The sequence below is a fragment of the Bombus flavifrons genome, chromosome 14, assembly GCF_040668555.2.
Source record: "Bombus flavifrons isolate JBK064 chromosome 14, iyBomFlav1_principal, whole genome shotgun sequence".
Taxonomy (NCBI): domain Eukaryota; kingdom Metazoa; phylum Arthropoda; class Insecta; order Hymenoptera; family Apidae; genus Bombus; species Bombus flavifrons.
In genome coordinates, this window is record NC_138455.1 from 10476699 (window position 1) to 10504356 (window position 27658).

A 27658-nucleotide genomic window follows, 5' to 3' on the forward strand; every position below is an offset into this window, starting at 1 on the left:
ATAAGTTAACCAATATAATAGAAAATGTTTAGTACAGAAGTTACTCATACTAATTGAGTATGATAATTTTAACCGTTCCTTCACCGTAGATTGATGAAGAATTTTCATAAAATTCAGCGAATTTATAGCGTAATTAATTTTCGTTTCGCGTAATTTTATTATATTCGCATATTCAACATACGTTGGATATATTCGTTCTTAAAAGAAACATTTATCAACCGAGGTCCAAAAGAATTGTGAGACTGAAAAATGTTAGTTTACAAAGAAGATTCCGGATGCTGAAGTCAAATAAACTGTGTCGAGTGGTTACACCTGTTACGTACCTTCCACGTTAACATAAATTTTAAGGAAACCTGTTTCATAGTAAAAATTATTTTCATACGGACTTACACGTGATGCATCGTTCTTCTGTATTCGTTCAAATTCAGTCGATTAAACGTGTTAAAAGAATATGATAAATTGATCAGCGCTTTGAAACGAAAAGTCAGCAAATCCTAATTATCGATAATTAAAAGAATCCTTTAATTCTATACATAGCGTATCGATTTTTCAATGTATCTCAATTTCTGTATTAATTAAAAACCGATAGCATCTAGCGAAATACGTTCGATAAAGGACATTGGAAATTCGACAGGGAACTATCAAACCATAAGAACACGCGAGTGTAACTATTAAAAATAATGCAAGTAATTAATTCATCCGAATAACTGTAACAAATTTAGCCATTGCAATTTATATCACAGAGAAACATTTGATTCGAATAAAAATTTTCATTTATAAATTGAGCAACGCTACAATTAGGTTCCTAACAAATGCCGTGTAAGTACACGATTTTTTCACAACTAGGAGAAATATCTTTCTCGAAACAACGAATAATTAACTAAAAGTGAGAAAGTGTTCGAGTTGCTATTTTCCTATAGCAGGAAAAACTTTTCGAGGGCTGATACTTGGCGATCTAAAAATAAATGAAGGATCACGGTATTCCAAAATTCACGCAACTTCTCAGACAGCAGTCATACTTTTGCTCCGAAAAATATCGAATGGCGTTGTTTATTTTCCAAAATTCTCATTACGTGTCAGATTTTAACCAATTTTCGAATCGCGTTTCAACAGTAACGCGTTATACGCAGGGTCCCCGTATCGCACGTTGCTGGGACTCGTCATGAGAGAGGAATAATTATGAAATTTTACCAAAATTTTACCATTTTAGTCCGCAATTCTAAGACTAATTGCTAATACTAATTTGCTGCTATTGAAATTTACAATTGCCAAGCATCACACCTGCGCTACGTATTATACGATACCGCAAGACCAGTATACGTCCAATAACACACGTGCCAGTTCTATGAACGTTCAATTAAATATATACGTAAAATATTCTAATTTTCCAAACAAACGTAGAACGACTAATCTTGCAATTAAAACGCATGTTCACAAAAATAAGCAGATATTCGGATACTTCGGGGCAGTAGCCTAAATGACGTTCTCGTGGGTGGAAGTAAGTTAGTAGGGATTTGGCTGAACAGCCGTGAGAATCGTAAGTTACATCGACACGGAGAATCTTGTTTCGAAAAGCTACCGTGTGCCCTCACCGCTTCTGGCGTCGTTTATTTGGAGAACGGCAACCGGCTATTCTCGAGCCGTTTAACATATCCCGAAGCGGTTCTCTTCCCTCGTGTCTTTCCTCTTTTCTCTCTTACAAACCGATTCTATTCGTCTCTTTTCCAGTTTTCACCTCCCTTCCTCCTGGTCGCTCCGAGTCGCAAACTTTCTTCTCGTCTCAGTTTTCTTTTCCCCTTTCAATTAGGTACACTGGGAAATTTATGTCCGCGCCCCGGAATACCCCGTGTACTCGATATTCCGTTCTTTATTGAAACAGACACCTTCTGTTTCCTTTATAGGCATTGCGGATGGCTCCGATTGGAAATAATCGCGATGCAAAATACCGACGAGTGCGTTTCCTCGTTCCAGCGTTTCATAATACAACGACAGTTCGCGTTCGATTATTGCACAACCCTGCCGATAGGATATTGGCCTGGAAATCTCGCCGGTTTACTGCTTATTATTTAGATTGATATTTCGACCGTCTGCTCTTTCTAGTTAATTTGTCGTCGTACTCTTATCGCGTGTGCGTTTTTCGACGTACATTTTATGGCAAATCGTACGCGAACAGTGAGGATCTTGGCGATCAGTTTCGAATCTTATTGCGTGGATTTTTATTTCATTTGGATTATTTGATCGAATCTTTGCGAGTGACCTTGATGATAATTCACTTGTTCGGAAATTATCAGACTATCGTTTGTACAGTGATATCAACGATAGTGTACTTGTTGAATTTAAGATGTTTGAATATTCGTTTGAACTGTGGTGATTACAAAATCCAAGCTCCTTTTTTAAGAAACAAGTAAACTGAATTTTCGTATTCTAAGCTTTAGAAGATCGAAGAGAAATGTTAAAAAGAAGCAATAAAATTCCATACTATTGAAAATGGAAGGTAAAGTCGATATTTTCCAGTGATTTTTTCGAAAGTTACGTCTAGTTTTGAAAAATGTTTCGCAACAGCGAATGGCAATGTAAATTTGACGATATAAATTGATAAACGATTCGATAGAATGGCACTCGTCTGGAACTCGTCTTTTCGTAATCTTTGGAATTACAAGGCTACTTCGGGCAGCGTAAGAACTCGTTCCTTCGGTCGTATAGTCTTATCGATGTTATCATCAAAACCCTGGAAAATCGTCAAGGGATGCGATTTCCATTTACAGAGTTCCATCTGCTGACATAATTAACGGAGGCAGTGCCATTTTCGCGTGCAAGGGTCTCGGATAAAAGGGGGGAAAAAAAAGAAAGGAAAGAAAGGGGAAACGCAATGGCTAAACCGCAAGGACCTTCTGAATGTTTTTATCCTTCATCTAAGATGTTCATTTTCTTAAGCTCGACCTCCTACTTTTTCCCTTTTACGTTCACATAAATTGAAAATTATAAATTTAAATGTTTTATAATATCGTCCATATCGTCCTGTAAATTGCAATTTAAATTTTCATATAGTTTGTACACTTTTCGAAATTCTCACTTATGACTTTCGGCATAACGAAATTGTTGGGCTGGCAACTAAGTGACTGCGGATTTTTTCATTAGGTGGCAATGACAAAATCAGCAATCACTTAGTTTCCAACACAATATATTTCATATTTGTACCGTACGTCTATCTTCAATTTGTATCGTGCTAAAAAATTCTTTTAGTTTTAAAGAATTAATTTGTAGAACATTCCACTTGACAAATATAAAATTTTGGATTTTGTCATTGCCACCTAATAACAAAATCCGCAATCACTTAGTTTCCAACACAATATATTTCATATTTGTACCGTACGTTTATCTTCCATTCTTATAGAGCTAAAAAATTCTTTTAATATTAAAGAATTAATTTGTAGAATATTTCACTTGACAAATATGAAATATATTTTGTTGGAAGCTAAGTGATTGCCACCTAATAACAAAATCAGCAATCACTTAGTTTCCAACACAATATATTTCATATTTGTACCGTACGTCTATCTTCAATTTGTATCGTGTTAAAAAATTCTTTTAGTATTAAAGAATTAATTTGTAGAACATTCCACTTGACAAATATAAAATTTTGGATTTTGTCATTGCCACCTAATAACAAAATCCGCAATCACTTAGTTTCCAACACAATATATTTCATATTTGTACCGTACGTTTATCTTCCATTCTTATAGAGCTAAAAAATTCTTTTAATATTAAAGAATTAATTTGTAGAATATTTCACTTGACAAATATGAAATATATTTTGTTGGAAGCTAAGTGATTGCCACCTAATAACAAAATCAGCAATCACTTAGTTTCCAACACAATATATTTCATATTTGTACCGTACGTCTATCTTCAATTTGTATCGTGTTAAAAAATTCTTTTAGTATTAAAGAATTAATTTGTAGAACATTCCACTTGACAAATATAAAATTTTGGATTTTGTCATTGCCACCTAATAACAAAATCCGCAATCACTTAGTTTCCAACACAATATATTTCATATTTGTACCGTACGTTTATCTTCCATTCTTATAGAGCTAAAAAATTCTTTTAATATTAAAGAATTAATTTGTAGAATATTTCACTTGACAAATATGAAATATATTTTGTTGGAAGCTAAGTGATTGCCACCTAATAACAAAATCAGCAATCACTTAGTTTCCAACACAATATATTTCATATTTGTACCGTACGTTTATCTTCCATTCTTATAGAGCTAAAAAATTCTTTTAATATTAAAGAATTAATTTGTAGAATATTTCACTTGACAAATATGAAATATATTTTGTTGGAAGCTAAGTGATTGCCACCTAATAACAAAATCAGCAATCACTTAGTTTCCAACACAATATATTTCATATTTGTACCGTACGTTTATCTTCCATTCTTATAGAGCTAAAAAATTCTTTTAATATTAAAGAATTAATTTGTAGAATATTTCACTTGACAAATATGAAATATATTTTGTTGGAAGCTAAGTGATTGCCACCTAATAACAAAATCAGCAATCACTTAGTTTTCAACACAATATATTTCATATTTGTATCGTACGGTTTATCTTCCATTCTTATCGAGCTAAAAAATGTTTTGAATATTAAAGAATTAATTTGTAGAATATTTCACTTGAATTGAAAGTGGAACATTTCAATAGATGTTGAAAATACGATATCCAGATACTATACGTAATATACTAAATATAATATATTATACGTAACATAAAGTAATATACTAAACGTAATATACTATACGTAATGTGCAATGATACAAATAGATATTTAATTTTTTTAAACAATGATTACAATAGAAGATATAGTACTAAATATAAAATACCGCAGGTTAAGTATAAATCGGTGGATTTGCGACAGAACGAAGAGAATTTAAAATTGAAATTTTATCGAATCTGCTTGGAAATTTTTATGCAAACGTAAGAAATTTAAATAACGAAAGCGTTTAATCAAACTACGTGCAAACGGGAAATCGTTATCGTAATATAAATTTTGCAAATTTTTTTTTTTTTTTTTTAAGGAAAAATCAGAGTTGCTTCACTTCCTGACTTCTTTCGTTCATTTCCTTTCTTCTACTTACTTTCCAACGTTTCTGCCCTTTCGTAACTGCTTTCGCTGCTCTTTGCCCCTCGTTTCGATAAAACGACGATGCTACTCCCTTCGTCGTCGCGAGAAGCTATCTCCCGCGACTCTGACCATAACCGCGCTATCATTTACACTTTAAAACGACTACGGAAGATAGAGTGGTAGCGTATCTTTAATTAAAAGAGTCGGCTGCCTAGGAGTGCGGAATGAAAAGATTCTTCTCACTCTACACCGTAAGGGTATCGCGTTATTAAAGGGCGAATCTACCGAAAAAATTCTGAATAAAACCATTTGTTATTTGCTCTACCTGAGGTACAATTACTTCTATTCTTTATATATATAACAATGAAAAAATATTTATTTAATGCTATATAAATTTTAGGACAAAATACAAATATAAAAGTGATTGATAGATATGATGTTTATATATACAGGGTGGTTGGTAACTGGTGGTACAAGCGTAAAGGGGGTGATTCTACGCGAAAAAAGAAGACGAAAATATAGAATAAAAATTTTTCGTTTGAGGCTTTGTTTTCGAGAAAATCGACTTTGAATTTTCGCTCGGTACGCGTGCGATACGTTATAACGGATCTCACTGTAGATCGTTGTCTCGATGGAAAAATTAAAAAAAAAAAAAAATTTAAAAACAAATTAAAAAATTAAAAAAAGACAACGATCTACAGTGAGATCCGTTATAACGAGACGTGTTAAAGTGCACGCGTACCGAGCGAAAATTCAAAGTCGATTTTCTCGAAAACAAAGCCTCAAACGAAAAATTTTTATTCTATGTTTTCGACTTCTTTTTTCGCGTAGAACCACCCCCTTTTCGCTTGTACCACCAGTTACCAACCACCCTGTATATAAAAGCAGGCATTCGTTGCAAACATATACTCAATGAAAAATTAGTATACCCACTATGAACAGTAGTCTCAAACGTACAATTACCGCTAAAGACAATCTCGCTGCATATTGTAGTTTATTAATATAATTGACTGTTCAGATACCTGGCGAAATATATGCGTGCCATAAGTATAATTCCTATATTCCATCCTCTGTTTTCACATCTGTTTCAAGTTTCACCAACGTGTACAAATACGATAGTAGTGTCTCGTTACGATGCCAATGAAATTCCTATATCTTTTGTATCAGGTTAAAAAGTGTCTTTCTTTTACAGACACGTGTTTTACAACGATGCATCTTTACACAAACATGAAACCCAATCTGTCAAACGTTGTGATTTGTATCTTGATAAAACAAAACGTATATACATAATTCGATAAAATCTTGTGCCTTTATTATTTCCTTACAAAACGAAAGAAATTTTTCGGACGACCTAATACATAATTACATTTTTATTTTTAACACAAGCGGAGAAATATTTATGGCGTTTCAGAGTGCAAGGAATTTATCCGTAAATTCTCTACCCTGGGTGAAAGATGGCAATACAACTTTTTATTACACGAAGGGGAAATAAAACTTTCCATGGTATAATTAATTGAATTTACGAACAAGCATACGAGTAAAAGTGTTTTACGTAACATACAAAAAGACGTATAAAACTCGAACAAGACCTGGATGAAAAACTCGAAAGGAAGTAAGCGAGGAGAAACGCACCCTATAAATTAAGCGTTTGAAAAACACAAAACCAGACTGAAGAAGCGCGAAACGAATAAAATGTTAGGTGAAAATTTATCTACACGAGTGCGTACACGAGTTTCAACGAGAATACGAATATTACATTTATTCGTACAAGTACTTTTTCTTCGAGAAACGAATAAGAAGAAGAAAGAAAATGTCACGTTTTGTTCATTAAAACCCAGCAGACAAACAAATTAATCATCCACGCGTATTCATACTTTCTCATTCTCCTACTTTCTTCTCGTTTTCTCCACGCAACATCGAATCGGTTATTCCGATAAATTAATATCACAACGTTTCCGATGTATTTATTAAACAGGTTACTATTTTTCAGCTGGCTGTATTACATATTCGCACATATCTTATACGATTTCGCAAACGTATTTGAAGCAGCATTCATGAAAGATTCAAGAAAGAAGGATGCCCGGCTCCTATGTCGATGAAATACAAGCTGCAGGTAATTAGCTGGGAGCTCGTGCAGTATTTACGGCCATTTAATCCGGATAGAGCAATTAGTATATATCGATGGTGCCAGGTTGGTGGTTACAGATGTAGGATAGGCCCCTACCTACCACGTATAATCCGGTTTTAATTAAATAACTGAGTCTCTGTCTCTCTCTTCCCCCCTTTTAACTCTCCATGCCAGTCACCCTCTGCCTTTTTCTTTCTAACTTGCTTCCGTACAACTTCTATTAGACTTAACGTAACGAAAACAATCGAACATCCGAGTTTCCATACGATTGTTTTCAAAATTATTCTCCTTCCAAAATGTAAGATCGAGAGATGTATTTTTCGTATTTTTAGATGCTATAAATATAGAAAGGTTTAAGATATAAATTTCGTCAAACTTTGTGAAATAGTTCTAGTTTATTTAATTTGTTAAGTTACCATTAATACGCTCACCGCTATGTTTCTATTTGTATAGCGTTGTATAGCGTTTGGTCTGATGATGTTACACATTCGTACTATCGAAAGGATGCACACAAAAAGGCTTAACAAATGAAAGTAAATGTGATTTAAGTAGACGCTCGTTCTATCTGCAGGTATAAACCTGTGTGAAAAATTCAGCAAAATTTCTAAATTTCAGAAGTATAACGCTAACAACTTTAAGCAGAGGACTACATGTATTGGATTGGTAAATAAGCAATCACTTAGTTGCCAATCCAATATATAGAGAAGCTAAGACTATGTATTTTAATTTAAAATTGTTACGATGGTTATCTTCTCACGTAGACGATCCAGAAATTTACAGACAATTGAAAAAAAAAAAAAAAAAAAATAAAGAAGTCTCATTTATTCCTCCATCTGCAAACTTATCTCATCGCAGATTTCTTAGGTTTTTGTGTGTCAAAAAATTCCCTAAAACTCCTGAGAGTTTCTAGAATATCGTGCAATAGCTTTTTTATCGCCACGCGTTACCTTAATCTTTCTAAGCAGAGGAACGTTTTAATAGAAATATGGAAGAAACGAAAAGATTACTTTAATAATAATATTTCAATTGTAAAACATCGCTAATATACACGACGATACACTTCTTCACGATGAATATTTATAAATATAAATAGGAAATAAAAATTACTCAACAGCTTCTTAAACTATTTAAAAACGTCTTATCAGTTGGCTGATCGAACTCTGTTTAAAATTATCGGAATTTGACAAAACGCGTAGTCCGAAGAAGAAAGGCGAGTCGAAGCGTTCTCTGGCGTCGGTGTGATCGTAACTCGATAACAATGGTTCGAATAACAAAAATAAATCGCACGTATGTACGTGATACTCGAGTTGAGAAAATATTCGAACTTTAAGTCAGTGGTGAGTGCGGTGAAACGTACCGTACGGTATAGCTCGTTGGCCAGAAAGGGTTGTCGGTGGTTTCGTGCCATGGCGTCACCATCACCGAATCCCTCAGGCATTTAACCGCAACTGTTGTCTCGATGGGCTGGGTTACTGCCCCTGGACACGTCGCCACGATCATCGTCCTTTACTTCTGCAATATGCTCTTTCGCTAATCTGTTTCGTGGCTTCGTTTTCTTTCAGCGAGGCGCGCGTCATTCTTACGAAAAAGGAATTTTTACGAAAATTCTTTGCATTCTCGCCAACAGATTTGCTTGACAATTCCTCCGACCGTTGATTTCATCGGAGCATCAATTATCTGTTAAAGGAATTTCGTTTATGTGCCTCGATTAAAGCGAGCAACCTCCGTCGTGATTTAAGTTTAAAAATATCTCTATGTATACACGTTGGAAATATAAAATAAAAATTTCATTATTGCGCTTCCATTAGGTGACAATGACAAAATAAGTAATCACTTAGTTTCCAAGACAGTATATTTCATATTTGTCAAGTGAAATGTTCTACAAATTAATTCTTTAATATTAAAAGCATTTTTTAGCTGGATAAGAATGGAAGATAAACGTGCGGTACAAATATGAAATATATTGTGTTGGAAACTAAATGATCGTGGATTTTGTCATTAGGTGGCAATGACAAAATCCAAAATTTTATATTTGTCAAGTGAAATGTTCTACAAATTAATTCTTTAATACTAAAAGAATTTTTTAGCGCGATACAAATTGAAGATAGACGTACGGTACAAATATGAAATATATTGTGTTGGAAACTAAATGATCGCGGATTTTGTCATTAGGTGGCAATGACAAAATCCAAAATTTTATATTTGTCAAGTGAAATGTTCTACAAATTAATTCTTTAATACTAAAAGAATTTTTTAGCGCGATACAAATTGAAGATAGACGTACGGTACAAATATGAAATATATTGTGTTGGAAACTAAATGATCGCGGATTTTGTCATTAGGTGGCAATCACTTAATTTCCAACACAATATATTTCATATTTGTCATGTGAAATATTCTACAAATTAATTCTTTAATACTAAAAGCAGTTTTTAGCACGATACAAATTGAAGATAGACGTACGGTACAAATATGAAATATATTGTATTGTATCGTATTGGAACACATATATTGTGTTGTGTAAAGTGATCGCGAATTTTGTTATTGCCACCTAATGAGAAAATCCGCAATCACTTAGTTGCCAAGCCAATAGCAGCTAAAATGTCTATTTCAATAAATTCTCCGTTTATATGGAAAAATAACGAAGTCGTATGAACTGACAGGAAACTATGAAGTAACTGATACACAAGGAATCTACTGAAAGTTATAAAATCTTTGGCTACTTGTTCTTCTACCTGTTCGTATATGCAGCCGGTACATAAATCGAAATTGTTAATTAAATATTTATGATTTCTTAAGATCTGCAGATTTCCCTTGAATCTCCTTTACATCGTTGTACGAGCTGCGCATCGTTGCTCTACACAGTTTTAATATCGTTGGTTTTGTATGATCGCAACCTGTCGTCTTGGGTAAACTCGCCTCGCTAAGGAAAAAGCTAAATGTACACCGCAGGATACCGCCATCAGAGACTCGATACACTGTGAGAGTCGTCCTTAAAAGTGGAACGTTATGCGGTAATGCCGCAGTGACTATCTAACTTTTGCAATTTATTTTCTTATTTATTCGTTGCTATCTCTTGCCAGCGGCATCCTTCGCCAAGGCTACTAATCTACGGAACAATTTTTAGGCAGATTAGTTTTTACGAACCACGTACCTATACATTCTTCTTACGACAACAGTGTGCGTGTTCGCCGTATTAGAAAATATTGTAAATGACAAAAAGGTTCGATTTCAGAACAAACACGACGATAATCATCGTTGGTCGAGTTGTACCAAGTATGGCAACGCATACAACTCACATGTCAGACTATGTGTCAACTTCAACAAAACGGATCGAGACGGAACGTATCCTATTTTCTTCGCCGGACGCTAAACTGTACAACGAAGAAAATTCTATCGGAATCCGTTGGCTAGGTTTTACGTAACGCGAGTACAGACAGAAAAATTCAAAAAACTAAGTGTTTCTTTTTTTTTTTATTTAATATACAGACACGATCTTACTGTTTCACGAGATGTACAAGTTTCCTTACGTCTCCATTTCTTCAGTTACGTTCGCATAAATAGGAAATTACGTAAATATTCTATCTACAATGAAAATAATGTACGATAGCAGATGGTAATCATGAAAAGACAGTGAAACGTTTCACAGGAAACTGAATACGGCGAGGGAAATTTATTATCTTAAATTTGTTCTAATTTGGAAATAAATTTGTCGATAAATTGACTGGTATAATCTGATATCTCCGCTGTTGCAATTCAACGGAAACTTCGCAACGTTTGATAACGTAAAATTTGCTACGTTCGTAACACGTAAAGTGTCGCATGCAGCTGCCTATTTAAGTCTGACAGTCAACGGCGAACAGAATCTCCTTAAAGAAAGAAAAAAAAAAAAAAAGAAAAAAGAAAAAATAAGAAAAGAAAGAAAGAGAAAAGGAAATGGTCACATTTGGTCATCAGGACTATAAACGTTGGCGACTGAGCTTGTTAAAGATTTGTTCTGTCGCATACGGTAACAACGCTGTTTAAAATTCACGTCTGAAGACGAGGCAGGAAAAGATGCATGATCGTTTGCGAATGATCCGACTCGACATGTTTAAGAACTGGTTTCTTTTAAGCGGCAAGTCAGCGCCAATCAGCGCTGGCCGTATTAGCAGCCCACGAGGAAAGTATCGCGATGTTTGCCAATAAAATTTGTTAATTTAAGCAAGGTCTTTCTATGTTTCGTCTCCTTAACTTCTCAGAGATACAGGGTGTGTCGAAAATATTCGTATAACAGCGATGTGTTAAATACGAGAAGGAATGCGCTAATTGAATTTCAACAGCAGAGTTCCATGAAACAGAATTACGAAGAATTTTATACCAAAATAAAAATTATATTAAATCCGTACGTGAAAAATGCAGATATATAGTATGCAAAAATATACAAAATATCCATAGCAGAGCATTCGTTATAATTATACCGCGGATATTTATGCAAATTCATATTTTTATCTGTATAATTAAAAAACTGGAACTTAAATAGGCAATTGCTTTTCCAAATATCGTAACACGTACGTTTTCCCCCCTATTTTATACATTTCAGTATTATGTTCGTTCTATGGATTTTTGTATCTTCAAAGTTCCCTAATCTGGCTATGATATTAACAGGCGAAACAAATTTCTGCTTACGATTCTATTCCTCGAATTGTTCGCAAATTTGCATACGACAGAGCCACAGTGCAGTTGTTAGAGCGTGACCGTATTATATAAATTCTAGAAAATTAATAAATAAATCGAGATATCTGCCGTGATCCGAAGTTTTGCAACCGATGCTTCCTACGCATTTTTCACGAAGAAAAACGTTTGCCGATAGTATTTTGCGCGAACGTATTACCTTCCCTACGAATTCCTAATTTATAGCGTAATTTCTCCACAAACACATCCGCAACGACCCGTCGTAAACCTCACGAGCGATTTGATCGCGCAATAAAACATAAGATTGACTAAGAATATTTCGATATGAAGGGTAGCAATAGCAATAATTATCATCGATGTATTTATATCGAGTGGAAGCGAAGACAAGGGCAACACGCGAATGAATGGAACGTGCAAGAAGAACGAAACAGCGAAAGAGCGCGGCGATGTTCATTTGGTCAGTGAAATATTAAAATAGCTGGTTGGCCGGTCTCGTAAGAAAGTAATGGGATCGCAGTACATACGCGAAGTAGTAAGAATGGCGATCGCGCCAACTCGATCATTATTAACGCCTTTTCGTTCTACGCTGCACGAGAGCACACCTGTCGTACCGATCATCTCGATCTTAATCGACCGCTTAATTATCTCAATACCGATCAGACTGGACGTAAATCGAAGATACGGAGCAGGCAAACGCAACGAGTCACAGACAGATTCGAAGCAGAAAGTGCAACAACGCGTCGATTATTTACAGCTGTTTCTTAGTTTGCTTTATGAATACCGCGACACGTTAATACGAGCAGTAAATTATTGTGTAAGCTGCTGGCTAATGGTGATCGAGCAAAGGAACGATAATGACAGAAATTAACATCTGGACACGTGTGATTACTTGTAATTAATAATAGAAAAAAATACAAGTTTTCTAAGATTTTCTATTCGACTACATACTTGTATAAATCACTGTATACTAGATATACTGTTTTTTTTTTTTTTTTTTTTTTTTTAATATTTCACATTCACAATTATATATACTGTACACAATTATACTGTTATTATTATATACTGTTCACAATTAGATATACTGTACTTATACTGAACTTGCGAATTGAGATTCGTGTACGTATATGTTTTTTCATATTTTGTGCAGTTTTATCGAATATTTATTATATACTGGAATTTCTTCGAAGGATTTTCGAATTTTTTTTACTGGTGGAACTTTGTTTGGAAGAATAAGATGGGAGCATTTTATGGCTCGTTTGTGACGTTTGTAGATTGCCGCTTTTGATATTAATAATTGAAACAGATAAGTGGATTTAAAAGATTCTAATCTCTACTCCGTGGAATTAAAAAGAAGGAGGGCAAAAGTTTCCCTTCAGAAAATATAAAGGGGAAATTTTTCATCAAAATATTATTATAATTAACATTTCGAATATTTGAAATATTATGTAAGGCCAATCAGTGTCACAAAGGAACAAAATTCCTTTCCAATTCGTCGATATCGATCGTTTTTAATGCTGTTTGCAATCATTCTAATTGCTTACAAATCTCGATAATCGTGTTTCATTTTATTTTAGAAATTTATACTGCAAAGTATAAGTAAAACTGCTGAAGTATCTATTCGAGAAAAACTCTACATTTTTGTTTATGTACATCCGTGACCTGGAAACTGCTATTACACAGAAATATTCTAAATGAGGAGAGGTGCATATTATTGTACCCTTGAATATACATTATGTTTTGGGTTGCAAGGTATAGGAACAAAAAAATTAATAAACAGATTTCTATTTATGTTTCTTGTAGCTTCTAGCTAAAGCTATAAGCTTAACTTTTTTGGTAATGCCCTCTTGCTATAATTATATAAACGTGCTCCCTTCATTCCATTGTATTGTAACATTAAGAGAGTAAGGGTATGAATCAGCATAAACTTATAATTATACCTATACTTGTCTCAATGTCTATCTATCTATCTTTATCAGTCAACCTTAACAATATCATATATTAAATGAATAAATAATGATAACAATTTACTTGATTTTCACCTCATGCACTATAACTGTACTTATACTTGTTTCAATATATTTTTCTATTACAAATTCATCCACTCGTTCCTCTATTAGTCAAGCTGAATAATATCATATATTAAATGAATAAATAATGATAACAATTTACTTGATTTTCACCTCATACACTATGCCTGTAGTAATACTTGTTTCAATATATTTTTCTATTACAAATTCATCCACTCGTTCCTCTGTTAGTCAACCTGAATAATATCATATATTAAATGAATAAATAATGATAACAATTTACTTGATTTTCACCTCATGCACTATGCCTGTACTTATAATTGTTTTAATATACTTTTCTATTACAAATTCATCCACTCGTTCCTCTATTAGTCAACCTGAATAATATCATATATTAAATGAATAAATAATGATAACAATTTACTTGATTTTCACCTCATGCACTATAGCTGTACTTATACTTGTTTCAATATATTTTTCTATTACAAATTCATCCACTCGTTGCTCTATCAGTCAACATCAACAATATCATATATTAAATGAATAAATAATGATAACAATTTACTTGATTTTCACCTCATGCACTATAACTGTACTTATACTTGTTTCAATATATTTTTCTATTACAAATTCATCCACTCGTTCCTCTATTAGTCAACCTCAACCTCAACAAAAACAAAGCGGACATTACTTATGGAATGGTCTGATTAAACGATTACGTGAATTTGTTTATTAAACCATTACGTAGATATTAGATTATGATTTGCAAAAATAAGGCAGCAAGCGTATAATCGTAGGAATTCCAAAATGTATCTTTTCGGGAGATCGATTGGTAAGGAAATCCGATGTTTAACCTGAACGTTTAACCCAAGGGATCAGGAAGAAATTTGAGAAGGAAGGTCTGTCGAGTTAACAGCCAGGCTTTTCCATTTCTCTCGTAAAGTAGCGCGCACGAGATAAGGAAAATTCGGTATGCATGAAAGGGAGCTTGTCCTTGGACCAGACCCTTTCAGGAAGTCTGTACTTATGAAAGCTCGTGCATGCAGAGCAATCGAGAACCTCGGCGAACCCTTATATCCATAACGGGCGAACTTATGGTGCACCGTTTAACTCTGATAAATTGGTGAATATTACGCAAGTAGGACAATATCTATCGAGTAACGATATGAGAACAATCTGGCCATCAAATTAAGAACGCAAGTTTTGTATAATATAAAACGAGATTCAAAAGTGATTACGCAGTTTGAACACGTAAGATATTTATTGGAAAACATATAGTACGTCGTGTAGATTGGAAACCGATTGAAAAAGGATAAAGTTTCGCGATCGAGATTATGTGCTTTTGTACTATCTGAAATATTTATTAAGAAGCAAATCAACTTCTCTAAATATGCAACAAGCTATACCACATCGTAAAATACATTGGAACGTATTATGGCAAAATTACGATATAATCTCGCTGCGTGTATCAGCGTCTAGTTTCTATGGTTTGAAGACAAGTGAAAAGTTCAAGCGTACAGAACAAACCGTAATAACACAAAGGATAAGATCAGGACACACTCGACTGACACGTACGTACATACTGAGAAATAGACCATGTGTTTAATATATGACATTTGCAATGTGGGATTATCGATCAGCCACACGATCGTACACATATTAAACGGAATTGAATAAAACAATAAATTCAATATAAAAATATAAAAATAGTTGCTGATGAAATAATTGATAATAATGAAATATTTAAAAAATTCGATTGTTCGTTCTATTATGCTGGCAACTAAGTGATTGCGGATATTGTCATTAGGTGGCAATAACAAAATTCGCAATTACCTTACACAACACAATATATGTGTTCCAATACAATACAATACATTTCATATTTGTACCGTACGTCTATCTTCAAATTATATCGAGCTAAAAATGCTTTTGATATTAAAGAATTAATTTGTAGAACATTTCACTTGACAAATATAAAATTTTGGATTTTATCATTGCCACCTAATGGCAAAATCCGCGATCATTTAGTTTCCAACACAATATATTTCATATTTGTATCGTACGTTTATCTTCAATTTGTATCGTATTAAAAAATTCTTTAGTGTTAAAGAATTAATTTGTAGAATATTTCACTTGATAAATATGAAATATATTGTGTTGGAAACTAAGTGTTTGCTGATTTTGTTATCACTTAGTTTCCAACACAATATATTTCGTATTTGTACCGTACGTCTATCTTCGATTTGTATCGAGCTAAAAAATGATTTTAATGTTAAAGAATTAATTTGTGATGGTAGACTTTTACTGAGATGGTAGAATTAATGGAAATGAAGTTATTATGTTTTGTGTATATCATATGGGAATATTATTCTCTGTAGCATCGATCGATATAATGAGACATTGTTTAAGCAATAAATGTTTCATTCAAGTTTTTCTGTCTCACCTTGACAAGATTTTATATCGTAATTCGAAAGCTGGCCCCTTGTCGACTCTGTGAAATTTAGTTTCTCTGATGCTTCGTCGTAAAGAAGTATTCCGTTCTCGCGTGACACATGTTTTCAAGCAAGATACGCACATAAATTGAAGGAATACGCGCGAAGAAAACGTGTTCCGCGAGAAAAGCCGAGGGTCTTCTAATTCGCTTTTACAGCCTCCAACGCGAGTCTCGCTGCTGATAAAAAAATAAAAACATCGTCACTTCGCCATTTGTACACAAGGCAATCGTATATGTACATATCGTACATGTGTGTCTTTCAAATTCTTCAACTTGCGTCATCTGTCCCTCGAGCTTTTAACACGTATACATTCGTTTTATTAATCTAAAGTTTCATAAAGAAAAATATAAAAAGCAATTCGATAAAGTATATTTAAATCCAATAAAACAGCATATACACAACTTACACTCAAACATAAATTTTCTACTCACTTTCTTACGGAAAATTGCTCGTTAATATCGCATAGAATTATCTCGCAACCAGCAAAGAAGATAAATGTCGACAACCGAGTGATTCGATCGTTTCATCGAGTTTTTCAATTCTCAATAATATTTCTTCGATCTATTATTCGATATAAAATCTTGAAAAGTGTGAAATAAAAGTTAGCGTTAAAAAAGTCTACGTAAACTTGTGCTGAAAAATTGTTTGAGCTGCTAATTCGCAAATAGAATCGCGATTAATCGTAATTTGTCGTGGTCGTTGGAAGCACAGACAGGTACAAGCATCGTCAGATCTTCGACAGATTTTTCTACGTAGAACGAGGGGCGGTTATTTGAAAGAGAGCTGCTTGCTCTTCCGGAGAACACTGTTTTCCTTGCTCATTCGGATGCTCGGTATCCGCGCGGATCTTACGATTTGCGACCCCTCGGATTTTCGCGCACACGCTTAATATCAAAGAGTTTTCCTGTAGCGTGGCAGGAGAAGCCGAGAGAAGGGAGCGACAAAGTGAAGAACGTACGTAGTTTTGGGAAAAAGCGGCCGGATGGTAATCTTTCCTTTGGCCGATGTGCAGAATCACGCGTCACCGCGTCCACGTTCCCCTAACTGTTCGTCTCTTCTAACCTTTCATATAGACATTCCTTTCTCCTCTCGCCCTTTCCTTATTCTTCTTACATCCTGCTTCCTGTCTTTCGCTTCGGACTTTTCGCGCCACAGCTAACAGACGACCGCTACGTTCAATCTCCTTTGCAGGGACGTGGTCGATTAAAATCGAAAACGATACTTTGGGTTCATTGCATATCGAACTTCCATTGACTTACCAGCAGAATTTCTAAACGATCACTTCTTTAATTTTAATCTACCCATCTGCTAAATCTCTCTAAAGAAACTCAAAAAGAAAAATATGCTGATCGTAGAAAAAGAACCAAAACAACGAGCCTAATGCTTGGTTTGAAAGAGCAAAAATGCATAAAATACGATAGAGAAAAACGTATAGAATAGCCAACACGTGGTCGTTGTAATATTCAGCGAGTGAAACAAACTGTGTGTTTAGGTATCGTTCCTTCAGCCGCGTAAAAATACAAATTTGCATAAGAATCCACAATCTATGATATTAATCATCTGTCTGACAACTGTAGCCGTCTCTCTCAAACCCTATACAACTCAAATCACAATTACAGCCATTGATAACAACGATACTTGCAGCATTCGGCCATACAAATCGATACGGTTCGTAGGGATTTCGAGGCGAAGCCCTTGTCCTTAGACGATCAAGCGAACGAGAAAGAGAAAGAGAGAAGAAGAGAATAAGTTTGGCGAAGTGGCTGCAGGTCCTGTTGTGTAAATGAGGGATCGTAAAGAAAGCTACACCGTATCAGCTACACCTCGGACACCTACTGAAACGTGGTCTGTGCTTGGACCCCCTGCCGTACGGTATCCCTTAAATCACGGCTGTTTGTAATTAAGTGAATGAATGGCCTGTATCAGAGTTAATATTTGCGACATGACGTATGACGCTGCCACGGAGACAAATCCCTTATATATCATCGCTACGCTTTATATAAGTGGTCCTCTTCGTGGTATAACAGCACTTGCCTCTACTCGCCACAACAGATGTCGATAGCTTGGTAATTTACTTTTTCTCTCGGATAATATAGTCATCGAACAGACAGATCTTCACTTTTCTCTTCTTACAGTGTCTTCTCTTTTAACGATACGAATTTCCACGTTATCAATGAAATTGTATAGCTGTATGACAGAGTCAAATCAAAGGAATATCTGCTTCGTACGAACAAATAAATTACCGATAATTCATTTAATAATTGGCAATAATTCGCGTATAAATTTGTGAAATATTAGAAAATAATTTCTTCCTGAAGATTCCAAGTTATTTAACTGAAATGGTTCGACAATCATCTAAATTCTTAAGGATGCATCGTAGTAGAACTATTGTCTTTCTTGTGCTTTTTACGACAATGCACCTTCATACAAACGTGAAATCAAGTCTGTTTCTATCTCAACTTAACAAAAATAATTCGACAGAATAATATAAAATAAAAAATACTGTGCGTCTGTTATTTCCTCATAAAACGAAAGAAACTTTTCGGACAACCTAATACGCTTCGCGAATTCTCAAATACGTCGTCGAGATCCACGTTGTCGGTATTTTTGCCCAGAACTCGTACGTTATCTTCTTTGCAACCTCCTCTAAGCAACGTGTTACAGTTATCCGAAAAACGTATAGCGAGTTTGAAGTTTCTCATAGTTTGGCTTGGCAACTGAGTGATTGCGGATTTTGTCAATAGGTAGTAACGAGAAAATCCGCAATCACTTAGTTTCCAAGCCAATGTTTCCACGTATCGATCACCACCGACAGCGTGATCATCGATATTCCGAATATACGCAGGTTTAATTAACAGTTACCTTCATCTCGGGCAAAGGCACAGACAGCAGCATAGACGAAAGATTTTCAGTAATTATAAAACACGATGGCGGAGGGACAATTTGTAACCAAATCGCAGGGAAACTAGAATTGATGAAATAATTAGACGACTAGTCGGCCGACCTCGCGTATCGTTGTTTCGTTAATATTTTTGTTTCTTTGCTTGGCATCGCGTTTCAGATGGAACACGGTGCAACGTCGGTAATTGGAACAACTAACCAGAAACGAGTTAGCAAACTAATAATTCCCAATAATGGCAAGTTTCTTTCTCTTCTTTTCTTTTGATCGTGTTCGATTTTGGGAATATTTCGTGTAATTCGGTTACGATACAGAAATAATTGATCGGTTTTCATAGTAAAACCGATTCTCGCTGAATCTTCCAACGATACGTAACACGACGAATATTTCGTTCTAAAAGAAAACGAAGATCGAAGATGTTGGGATCGTTTTCGTTGCGAGCTGTTCAATTATGTAATTAAAATTAGGCGAAGAAAGCGAGTCGAGTAGCGCATATAAATTCGTTAATTAATTTCAAATTAACGGCACACGCACTTGGCATTTCTCGATTTTTTTCACACAATCGTATGATATTTGATATCGTTGAATTTGCTTCGATATATTTTTTACCTTTGTGCTCGAATAAAACGTGATTTTTATTTAATGAAATCAAAATATAACTTTTTCAACGGACACCAGCTTTTGATGATGAAATTGAAGCGTTCCTTTTGAAATTAATATATACGTATATATATGTGTGTGTGTGTGTGTATATATATATATTTGGAAATAAACCTATTTATAAATTTAAACAATTTGCATATAACGATAAAACTTGTTAACCTTTTAAGTTTTACAGCTCAGTAGGAATTTTCAATTTTCCAATCTCTCCGTATTATATGATGAAATATGATACTGTTATTGATTAATTCACGATACTCGTACTCGTCCACTGTTCTATGTAATCGTTTCGATTACGAACAGTATTTGTTTTTGTTTATTTAATTGCTAATTATAATTGCGGCTAATTTGTACGTCCATATGTAGAAAAAGAGACAGACAGACAGAGACAAGAGAAAAAGGGCTGAAAAATATACAGAAAAGTATCAATTGCAAGAAATCCGTAACGATCAATTTCTTAAATCAATGCGAAACACAATCTTTCCCATTTTCAATCCCCATTTTCTACATCCTACAATAACATTAAATTAGTATATATATATATATATATTATTCAAGTAATCATCTCACAATATTTTATTTAAACGATGTCCACGACGAACAGTCGAAAAGCAATAGCAGTCGCGTTCGAGAATAGCAGGGTGTGGTCGCACGAGTTTAAAAAGACGTGCCACCGTTCTTTCTTTGGTCTTTTCGTTTATCATCTTTTCCTATCTCGTAAATGCTTATATAGAAGTCAGTGAATAAGATACTGCCGGCTGCCGGACGTGTTTATGAATATTGGCATGTTGGTGAACGAGTTGTTTTCGGACGAGATGTGCACGCTGCAGCATCCGGGCTATACGGTACGCGTATGTACAAAAGCAAGTTCGCAGCTGTAACATAAGTCGTTGGTGAACGCGTTTCGGTATTCGTACGATCGTCGAGTCAGCTACACCGGTTGAACAAAGTATTCGCAAGTTTCTAGACTAGAAAACGTCTCTTCTGTTCATATTGCGCGCGTTACATAGGACATTACGAAACTCCATTAACGGCATAACGCGACACGACGTTACGTTTGTAAAATTTGATCAGAAAGTGTGCAAGGAAGTTACAAGATGCTTATCGCGAACACGCGTTTATTATTAATACAGCGAGTAATCGAGCTGCTGAAATACTTTGGCGATCTTTGCCTTCGACGAACATGTCGTAACTTTTATATAAATTGGCAGAATCGTTTCAGATTTTATCGATGTAATCGCGATGGTCGTGTCTCGTCGCAGCGCTAATGAAATTTCAAAATGTTTTCCGCGATATATACAGTGACTCAGGAAGATCTTCAACCGCTTAACACTTTGACTGCCACGGTTTCTCCTGTGCATTTTGAATACAACCGATAAATAGAAGATACTTTGAGATAAAAAGTGCCCCATTGAGCGATTAAACATTTTTATTAGAACAAATGAGAACAAATCTTCCAGCTAACGGTGCACTGTGCTTGCATTTGTATCTTTGAGGGCTAATCTACGAATATTATTATAAACACAGCTTAGAAAATAATCGTAAATGCTGCTTTGTAATCGTATAATTGAAGTTAGAAGTGTGCACATACCTTGCTATTATACATAGAACGAGCAAATACCGTTTACCAATATCTTCTACGCGTTTCAACGATATATTCTGCGCGCTTTGCTTGCGACGAAATAACCAATGCGAATGGTTTGTTGAAATAAACGAAGCCTCGTTATAATACGTCGCTATCGACTGTTACCAAGGCGCCACGGTGGTCACCGGTGACCACCGATAAGGTAAACGGTCGATCGGGGAAGAATGTCGTCTTACATCGTCGATTTATTATTATTTTGCCATTGTATGCTTGGAATAATAAAAATACTCGCGTGACGTGCTCAGCGAAACGCGTGATTTCGGCGTGGCAGTCAAAGTGTTAACGCGGAATATTTTTATGAATTACAATATGTGCGTGATACGAAACTTCCTCGCGTTACATTGGCATCGTAATGAGACGCGACTATCTTGGTTGGTCGATCGTATTTGTACAATTTCAAATTAATCCAATATATATAAGCAGGCGTTCGTTGCGAACATATACTCAGTGAAAAATTAGTATATACGCTACGAACAGTAGTCTGAAACGTACAATTACCGCTAAAGACAACCTCGCTGCATATCGTAGCTTATTAATATAATTGACTGTTCAGATACTTGGCGAAATATATGCGCGCCATAAGTATAATTCCTATATTCCATCCTCTGTTTTCACATCTGCTTCAAGTTTCACCAACGTGTACAAATACGATAGTAGTGTCTCGTTCCGATGCCAATGAAATTTCTAAATCTTTTGTATCAGGTTAAAAAGTGTCTTTCTTTACAGACACGTGTTTTACAACAACACATTTCTACACAAACATGAAACCTTATCCGTCGAACGGTGTAATCTTTATCTCGATAGAACGAAATGGATTATACGTAATTCAACAAAATAATGTTAAAATTCAACGTGTTTGTAATTCACGTTCAAAATGAATGTTTGTAATTCAACAAAATAATAAAACAAAAAATTATACAACGAAAGAAACTTTTCCGACTATCTAATACAACGCATACGTAAAAATGTTCTCCGACTGTAACATAAAACTCTCACGATTTACCGTACGTACACGTATGCGTGTGCTGTAAATATCAGGCGAAATATAATAATTATCAGGCAATAGATGCGACGTTCGCAGCTAATCGACATATCTTCTCAATCGATGGCCGATTATCTACACTTCAACTTTATAGCTGGTTCCGTGGTAATTGGAAAAGCGTTGTCCTGCATAATACAACACTGCAATTTTCGTCGCTGCTTCTTCACGCCTGCTGCTCAACCTTAAACCGTAACCGCTCTCGTTTTATCCGCGGCATCCTTTTCTTCTTCCTTTCTACGCTCTTATACGCTCACGCTGTCAGCTTGTTCGTTTTTGCGAGATCGCTGCCGGGCGCAGTTCGCACGTGGTAGCGACGATCGACCGGCTATCAATTTCAATTCGGTACTCGTGCACACCGCTTTGTAATCTTTCTCTTGCCGGTGTAACCACTTCTGTCCGAGGAGGCAGCCACCTTTCCCTCCTCGGCCATTCTCTACCTCATCTACCCTCTGTTACGCTCCAATCGATCGTTCATCGATGTTGGTCGTATATTACGCGCGTGCAGCTGAAACGTGCCGATTATCTTCTTCTTTATCCTTTGCTATCTCATTCCTGATATATCAAACTAATCACAACGAGTAACTTACACTCGGCTGCATTCTCTTTCTCTTCGTCACATTCGTCCTGCAATCGTCGAGTATTCGCGCTATGTTTCTTCCTCTTTGGTCCGGCGATTCGAAATACAAAATTAATCACCGAGTAACGTCCTTTCTCCTTTGCATTCTTCCTCTCTTCTTCTCCGTCAAACTTATCCTTTTCTCTCTAATCCTCTGATTTTCTTGAATTTTAATTGTGAATGCGTAACGATCACAAAAATTGCTCGGTGCAATATTTGCCGAATAAAACACGTAATCCATTGAACGAATGAAAATAGGAATTTTTCTTTTCTCTCAGGAGAATAAAATCTATGTTTAAGACGATACGAAACGTCAAAAGCGTAGCATAAAACACTTACTAAGAGAAGATATATCTAGTGAAATATGAGATAAAATGTATCTAGCGACGATACCTAAAATATATTGTACACTAGTTGATTGTTAGTCTACGGTCCAAGCGTATCAACGTTAATGGTATTCGTCTTTCTATACGCGAACAAGTAACCTTGAACTTAAAACACCTTTGAGTACAAGGCAAGACAAATTAGGGTGAACGTTCCTTTTCCCCTACGGTATTTTCAATGTGAAAAAATTCTTCGAAATCAATTTCCCTAGCAGTGAAACTTTACGACGAATGGCACGACAAGCGAATCGATTGAATAAGAAAGAAGAAAAGAGATAGAAAAGGAGGGAGAAGATAAAAAAGGAAGGCGAAGGGGACGACAGGAAGAATCCAGAGATTTACTGGCCCAAAATGAGTCGTACATTTGCCAATGTAAATCCACAGAAGCTCCTCCGTATCTTTTTCTCTCTGGCGCTGCTGCCGCGGTTGACCCGCTGTTCTTTGCCGCAAGGTGGCCACTTTGCCAGATAAAGAAGATAAAGATAAAGAGGAAGAGCAAGGCGGGAGAGGATGAACGAGGTTGGCCGGTTAAGAGAACATTCTTTATGAAGTAGACTTCTACGTTATTATAGTATCGGGCAACACGCACCAGGTCCTCCCTTGCTGCTGCTTTTGCTCCTACTTTTTCCTCTTTCTTCATCCTCCTCGGTCCTTCGAATTTAAGTGGCCGTTGTATTTTACGCGTTTGTATCGTTACAGGCTCCTCTGCCGATTTCACCTTTGCCGTGAAAGGATATGCGATTTTATCGCCTGCTATTTCCACCGCGTGAACTCACGCGGAAAACTCGCCTCGATCAGGTTTCGATCAGCGTGTTTCATCGAATCTACGTGTCGTTATCGTCGATACACGAACGATAGGCGAATTTAAGATTCGATTAGATCTCGTTCCAGCGACAGTTGCTCTATTTATAATTCGAAATGTAGGTTGTAATTTAAGTAAGAAATTAAGGCGAGGTTAAGCAACGATTGAAAATCGCGGCTTATAAAGAATTTAGCGAACGTGACAGTTTTAAATTTGCGAAATTTAGTTAACTTCAATATCGGGTAACGTAACGCAGCACTATCGCTCTCTATTTTCAGTTTCTCAATCGAATTTTAATATTTAACACGTGGTCTTAAAAATACGACGCGAAACACGATACTCGATATTTATTTATCCTCGTTAAATATTTCTATAGCGAATTTCATTGGTGCATACTAATAGATATATTTTCTATCGAATTGCGAACATTTAAAAATCCAATTGTAAGATCAAACGAGGCAGAGCTTTTATCCGAATTCGATCGCTTCTTTCAGACAACTAATTGCATGGAAATAATACGTCGAAAAAAGCAGACAGAAATTAAGCAAACTTGCAATATATCGAAAGACATTTACGACAAGATTATCACGAGCTACCGCTATCAATTTTCAAGGATATCGCGTTATAGCGATGAATGCAATTCAGGATAACGCGTACTGTATCGAATAATTAAATCAAGTGTATTCGCCAGATAAGACGACATACTATCAGAGTGAAGAAATGCACGTTGTAAGAAGATAAGGCTATTCTCGTGAATTTAAACCGTTATCGAGATAACGCCTCGACTTCAGGTATTGTCAACGATGTACAGAGGTGGGAATATCCAGGTGAGTATCCCAAACTGGATCGCGTATAGCTTCCTCTCCAACTTCTGCGGCACACCAATTCCAACACACGCGATTGACAATATAAACTAACTTTTTATTTTTCTTGAAATATTCGCAAAAAAGTTCTTACATCTTTAATTATTTATAATTAAAGATATTGTACGTATGTCTATGTATGTGCACCACTGTTGGTCCTCTAATTTTCTATTGCTCGTTAATTACACGTATACAGCGAATTAAACGATAGAAACGACTATTTCGCTCTTCTTCAGATTTTCTTTTTTCCACGTCAATTGGGAAAATGTTCGATGAATTTTACGAACCAGTTCGCATAGTTAAAAACGTTTAAAAATACCCACGTCGATGTAGCTTAATTAAATAATTCGTAACTCAGCACACGCAGAAGATCAACGCGGGCGGAATATACGACGAAATAAGTCGTTGAAAATTCGTAAATGAAATTTGAGAAACCACTTAGCGACAAATACAAAATCGGATTTTATTAGCGGTCGGTGGTTTTCCATTTTGTCCATGCTACAACGAAATATTCGATGGAATTGTTGGACTGGGATCGATGACCGGCAAGAATTTTGTGTCCCAGGGAAGGACAAAATTCTGACCAGAAACAGGACATGTTAGCGCATCGCGAACGTAACGTAAACGTTACGAGCGGTGGCCAGTTCTTTGATATCGCTGAAGCGTGAGGACGTTACGCCAGACGGGCGGACGAATGGACGGACGGTCGGACTGACGAGGGGTCTGGTTATGATTGTGATATTACAGTTGGTACGTAGTCTCTCGGAATGTTGTCTGGCTTTCTCTCTCCTGCTCCCTATAACCCAACTCTTACCCCTACTTCTCGGCCAGATTCTCGCTCCAACTCACACTACGCAGAACCCCTGCCTCTCTCTTCAACCCCCGTCACACAGTTTCTGCCTATGTAGGTTCTACGCGAATGCATGCCTACCCATCAAGCCGCGCAACGTGGAGCTAATCAAACGGGCCAACCCACTGTGCGAATATTAATTAAACTCTCCGTTACGCCTGAATAGCGTGCACAGAGGGCAGGAGAAGAAGAAAGAGGGCAAAGGTAGGCGCGCGGACGTACCACGATATCCGTTTGTCGTGTTACGTTCCGGCACCTGCGAACATCGCACCTGTCCACAAAGCTTTCATCCCCCGAGTGTCATTCTCTTACAAGGTGTTGGAATGCCACGGCAGATTTTCATTTGTCCGTATGTATGCGCGTTACTGTTTGTCCTGCAATTTTCTATTGCTCGTTAATTATGAAGTTGTCCGAAAAGTTTCTTCCTTAAACGGTTTTATAAGATGATAATAGATGAACGACAATTATATTGTTTTATTGAATTAGGTGTCATCCATTTCGTTATAATTCAATGAACTAATACGAAACAGAAAACATCGTGCGTCTATTATTTCCTTATAAAATGAAAGAAACTTTTCGGATGCATACAGCGACAGAAATTACCATTTCGCTCTTCTTCAGTATTTTTTTTTTTATGTCAATTGGATGGATTTTATGAACGTACGTTTCTTGCCATTTCATGGACAATGACTTTTTATCAATTTTCTAGAAAATTTCATTGGAGAATTAGGAACTTCCTTTTATGTTGTTTTTTTTATTGTTAATAATTTCGTTCTTTGACAATATTTAAATCGTCCTTGGTTGGTCGATGGAAACTCCGAAAGGAGAGACACAGCATTTCTACGCCTTTTTTTAACATTAACAGGACTAACTGTAGCGGTTATACTTGACACACTACCGTACGTTATAGCTACCAGAGTAGTCGTGTGATAGTCGTTCTCATAATAACAACGACAGCGGGGGCGTGTAGAGGAGTAAACTAGCCGATAGTGTCTGGCTTTATTATTACGATTTACGAAGCAGTACGTGTTTCCACGTTACAAAGCAGATCGCGATTGAATCCAGATATCTATTTCATTATCCTTTAAATCGTATCACATCCGGACACGATGTTCTTCTTTCTATTATCAAGACCTCGACAACTCCTTCCATTTCTGCAACTAGCTTTACAGATATGCTCGCCTATTACATCTTCAATTTAATTTTCCTTTTTGATTTATTATTATTTAGTAAAATTGATTAGACTGGCAGAACTGAAAGCGATAATAGGGAAGAGAAGAGTTGCAGAAGAGAGGAAGGAACGACAGGAAGGGAGCACAGCAAGGAAGCAAAAGCCAAAGACAGAATGAGTGCTAGAATAAGAATATATGTGTTGTAAGGCATTATAAGAGATATAAGAAATGTAAAAAGGAAGTCGTCCAAAGCCGAAAGGCACGGACTAAATA

General features: G+C 35.9%; 1 protein-coding gene across 7 annotated transcripts in view; it reads right to left on the bottom strand.

Moving 5' to 3' along the window:
- LOC138186590 (E3 ubiquitin-protein ligase Rnf220) overlaps positions 1-27658 on the bottom strand; it is a 213384-nt gene that overhangs the window by 9690 nt on the left and 176036 nt on the right. The gene's annotated exons all lie outside the window — the stretch shown is intronic.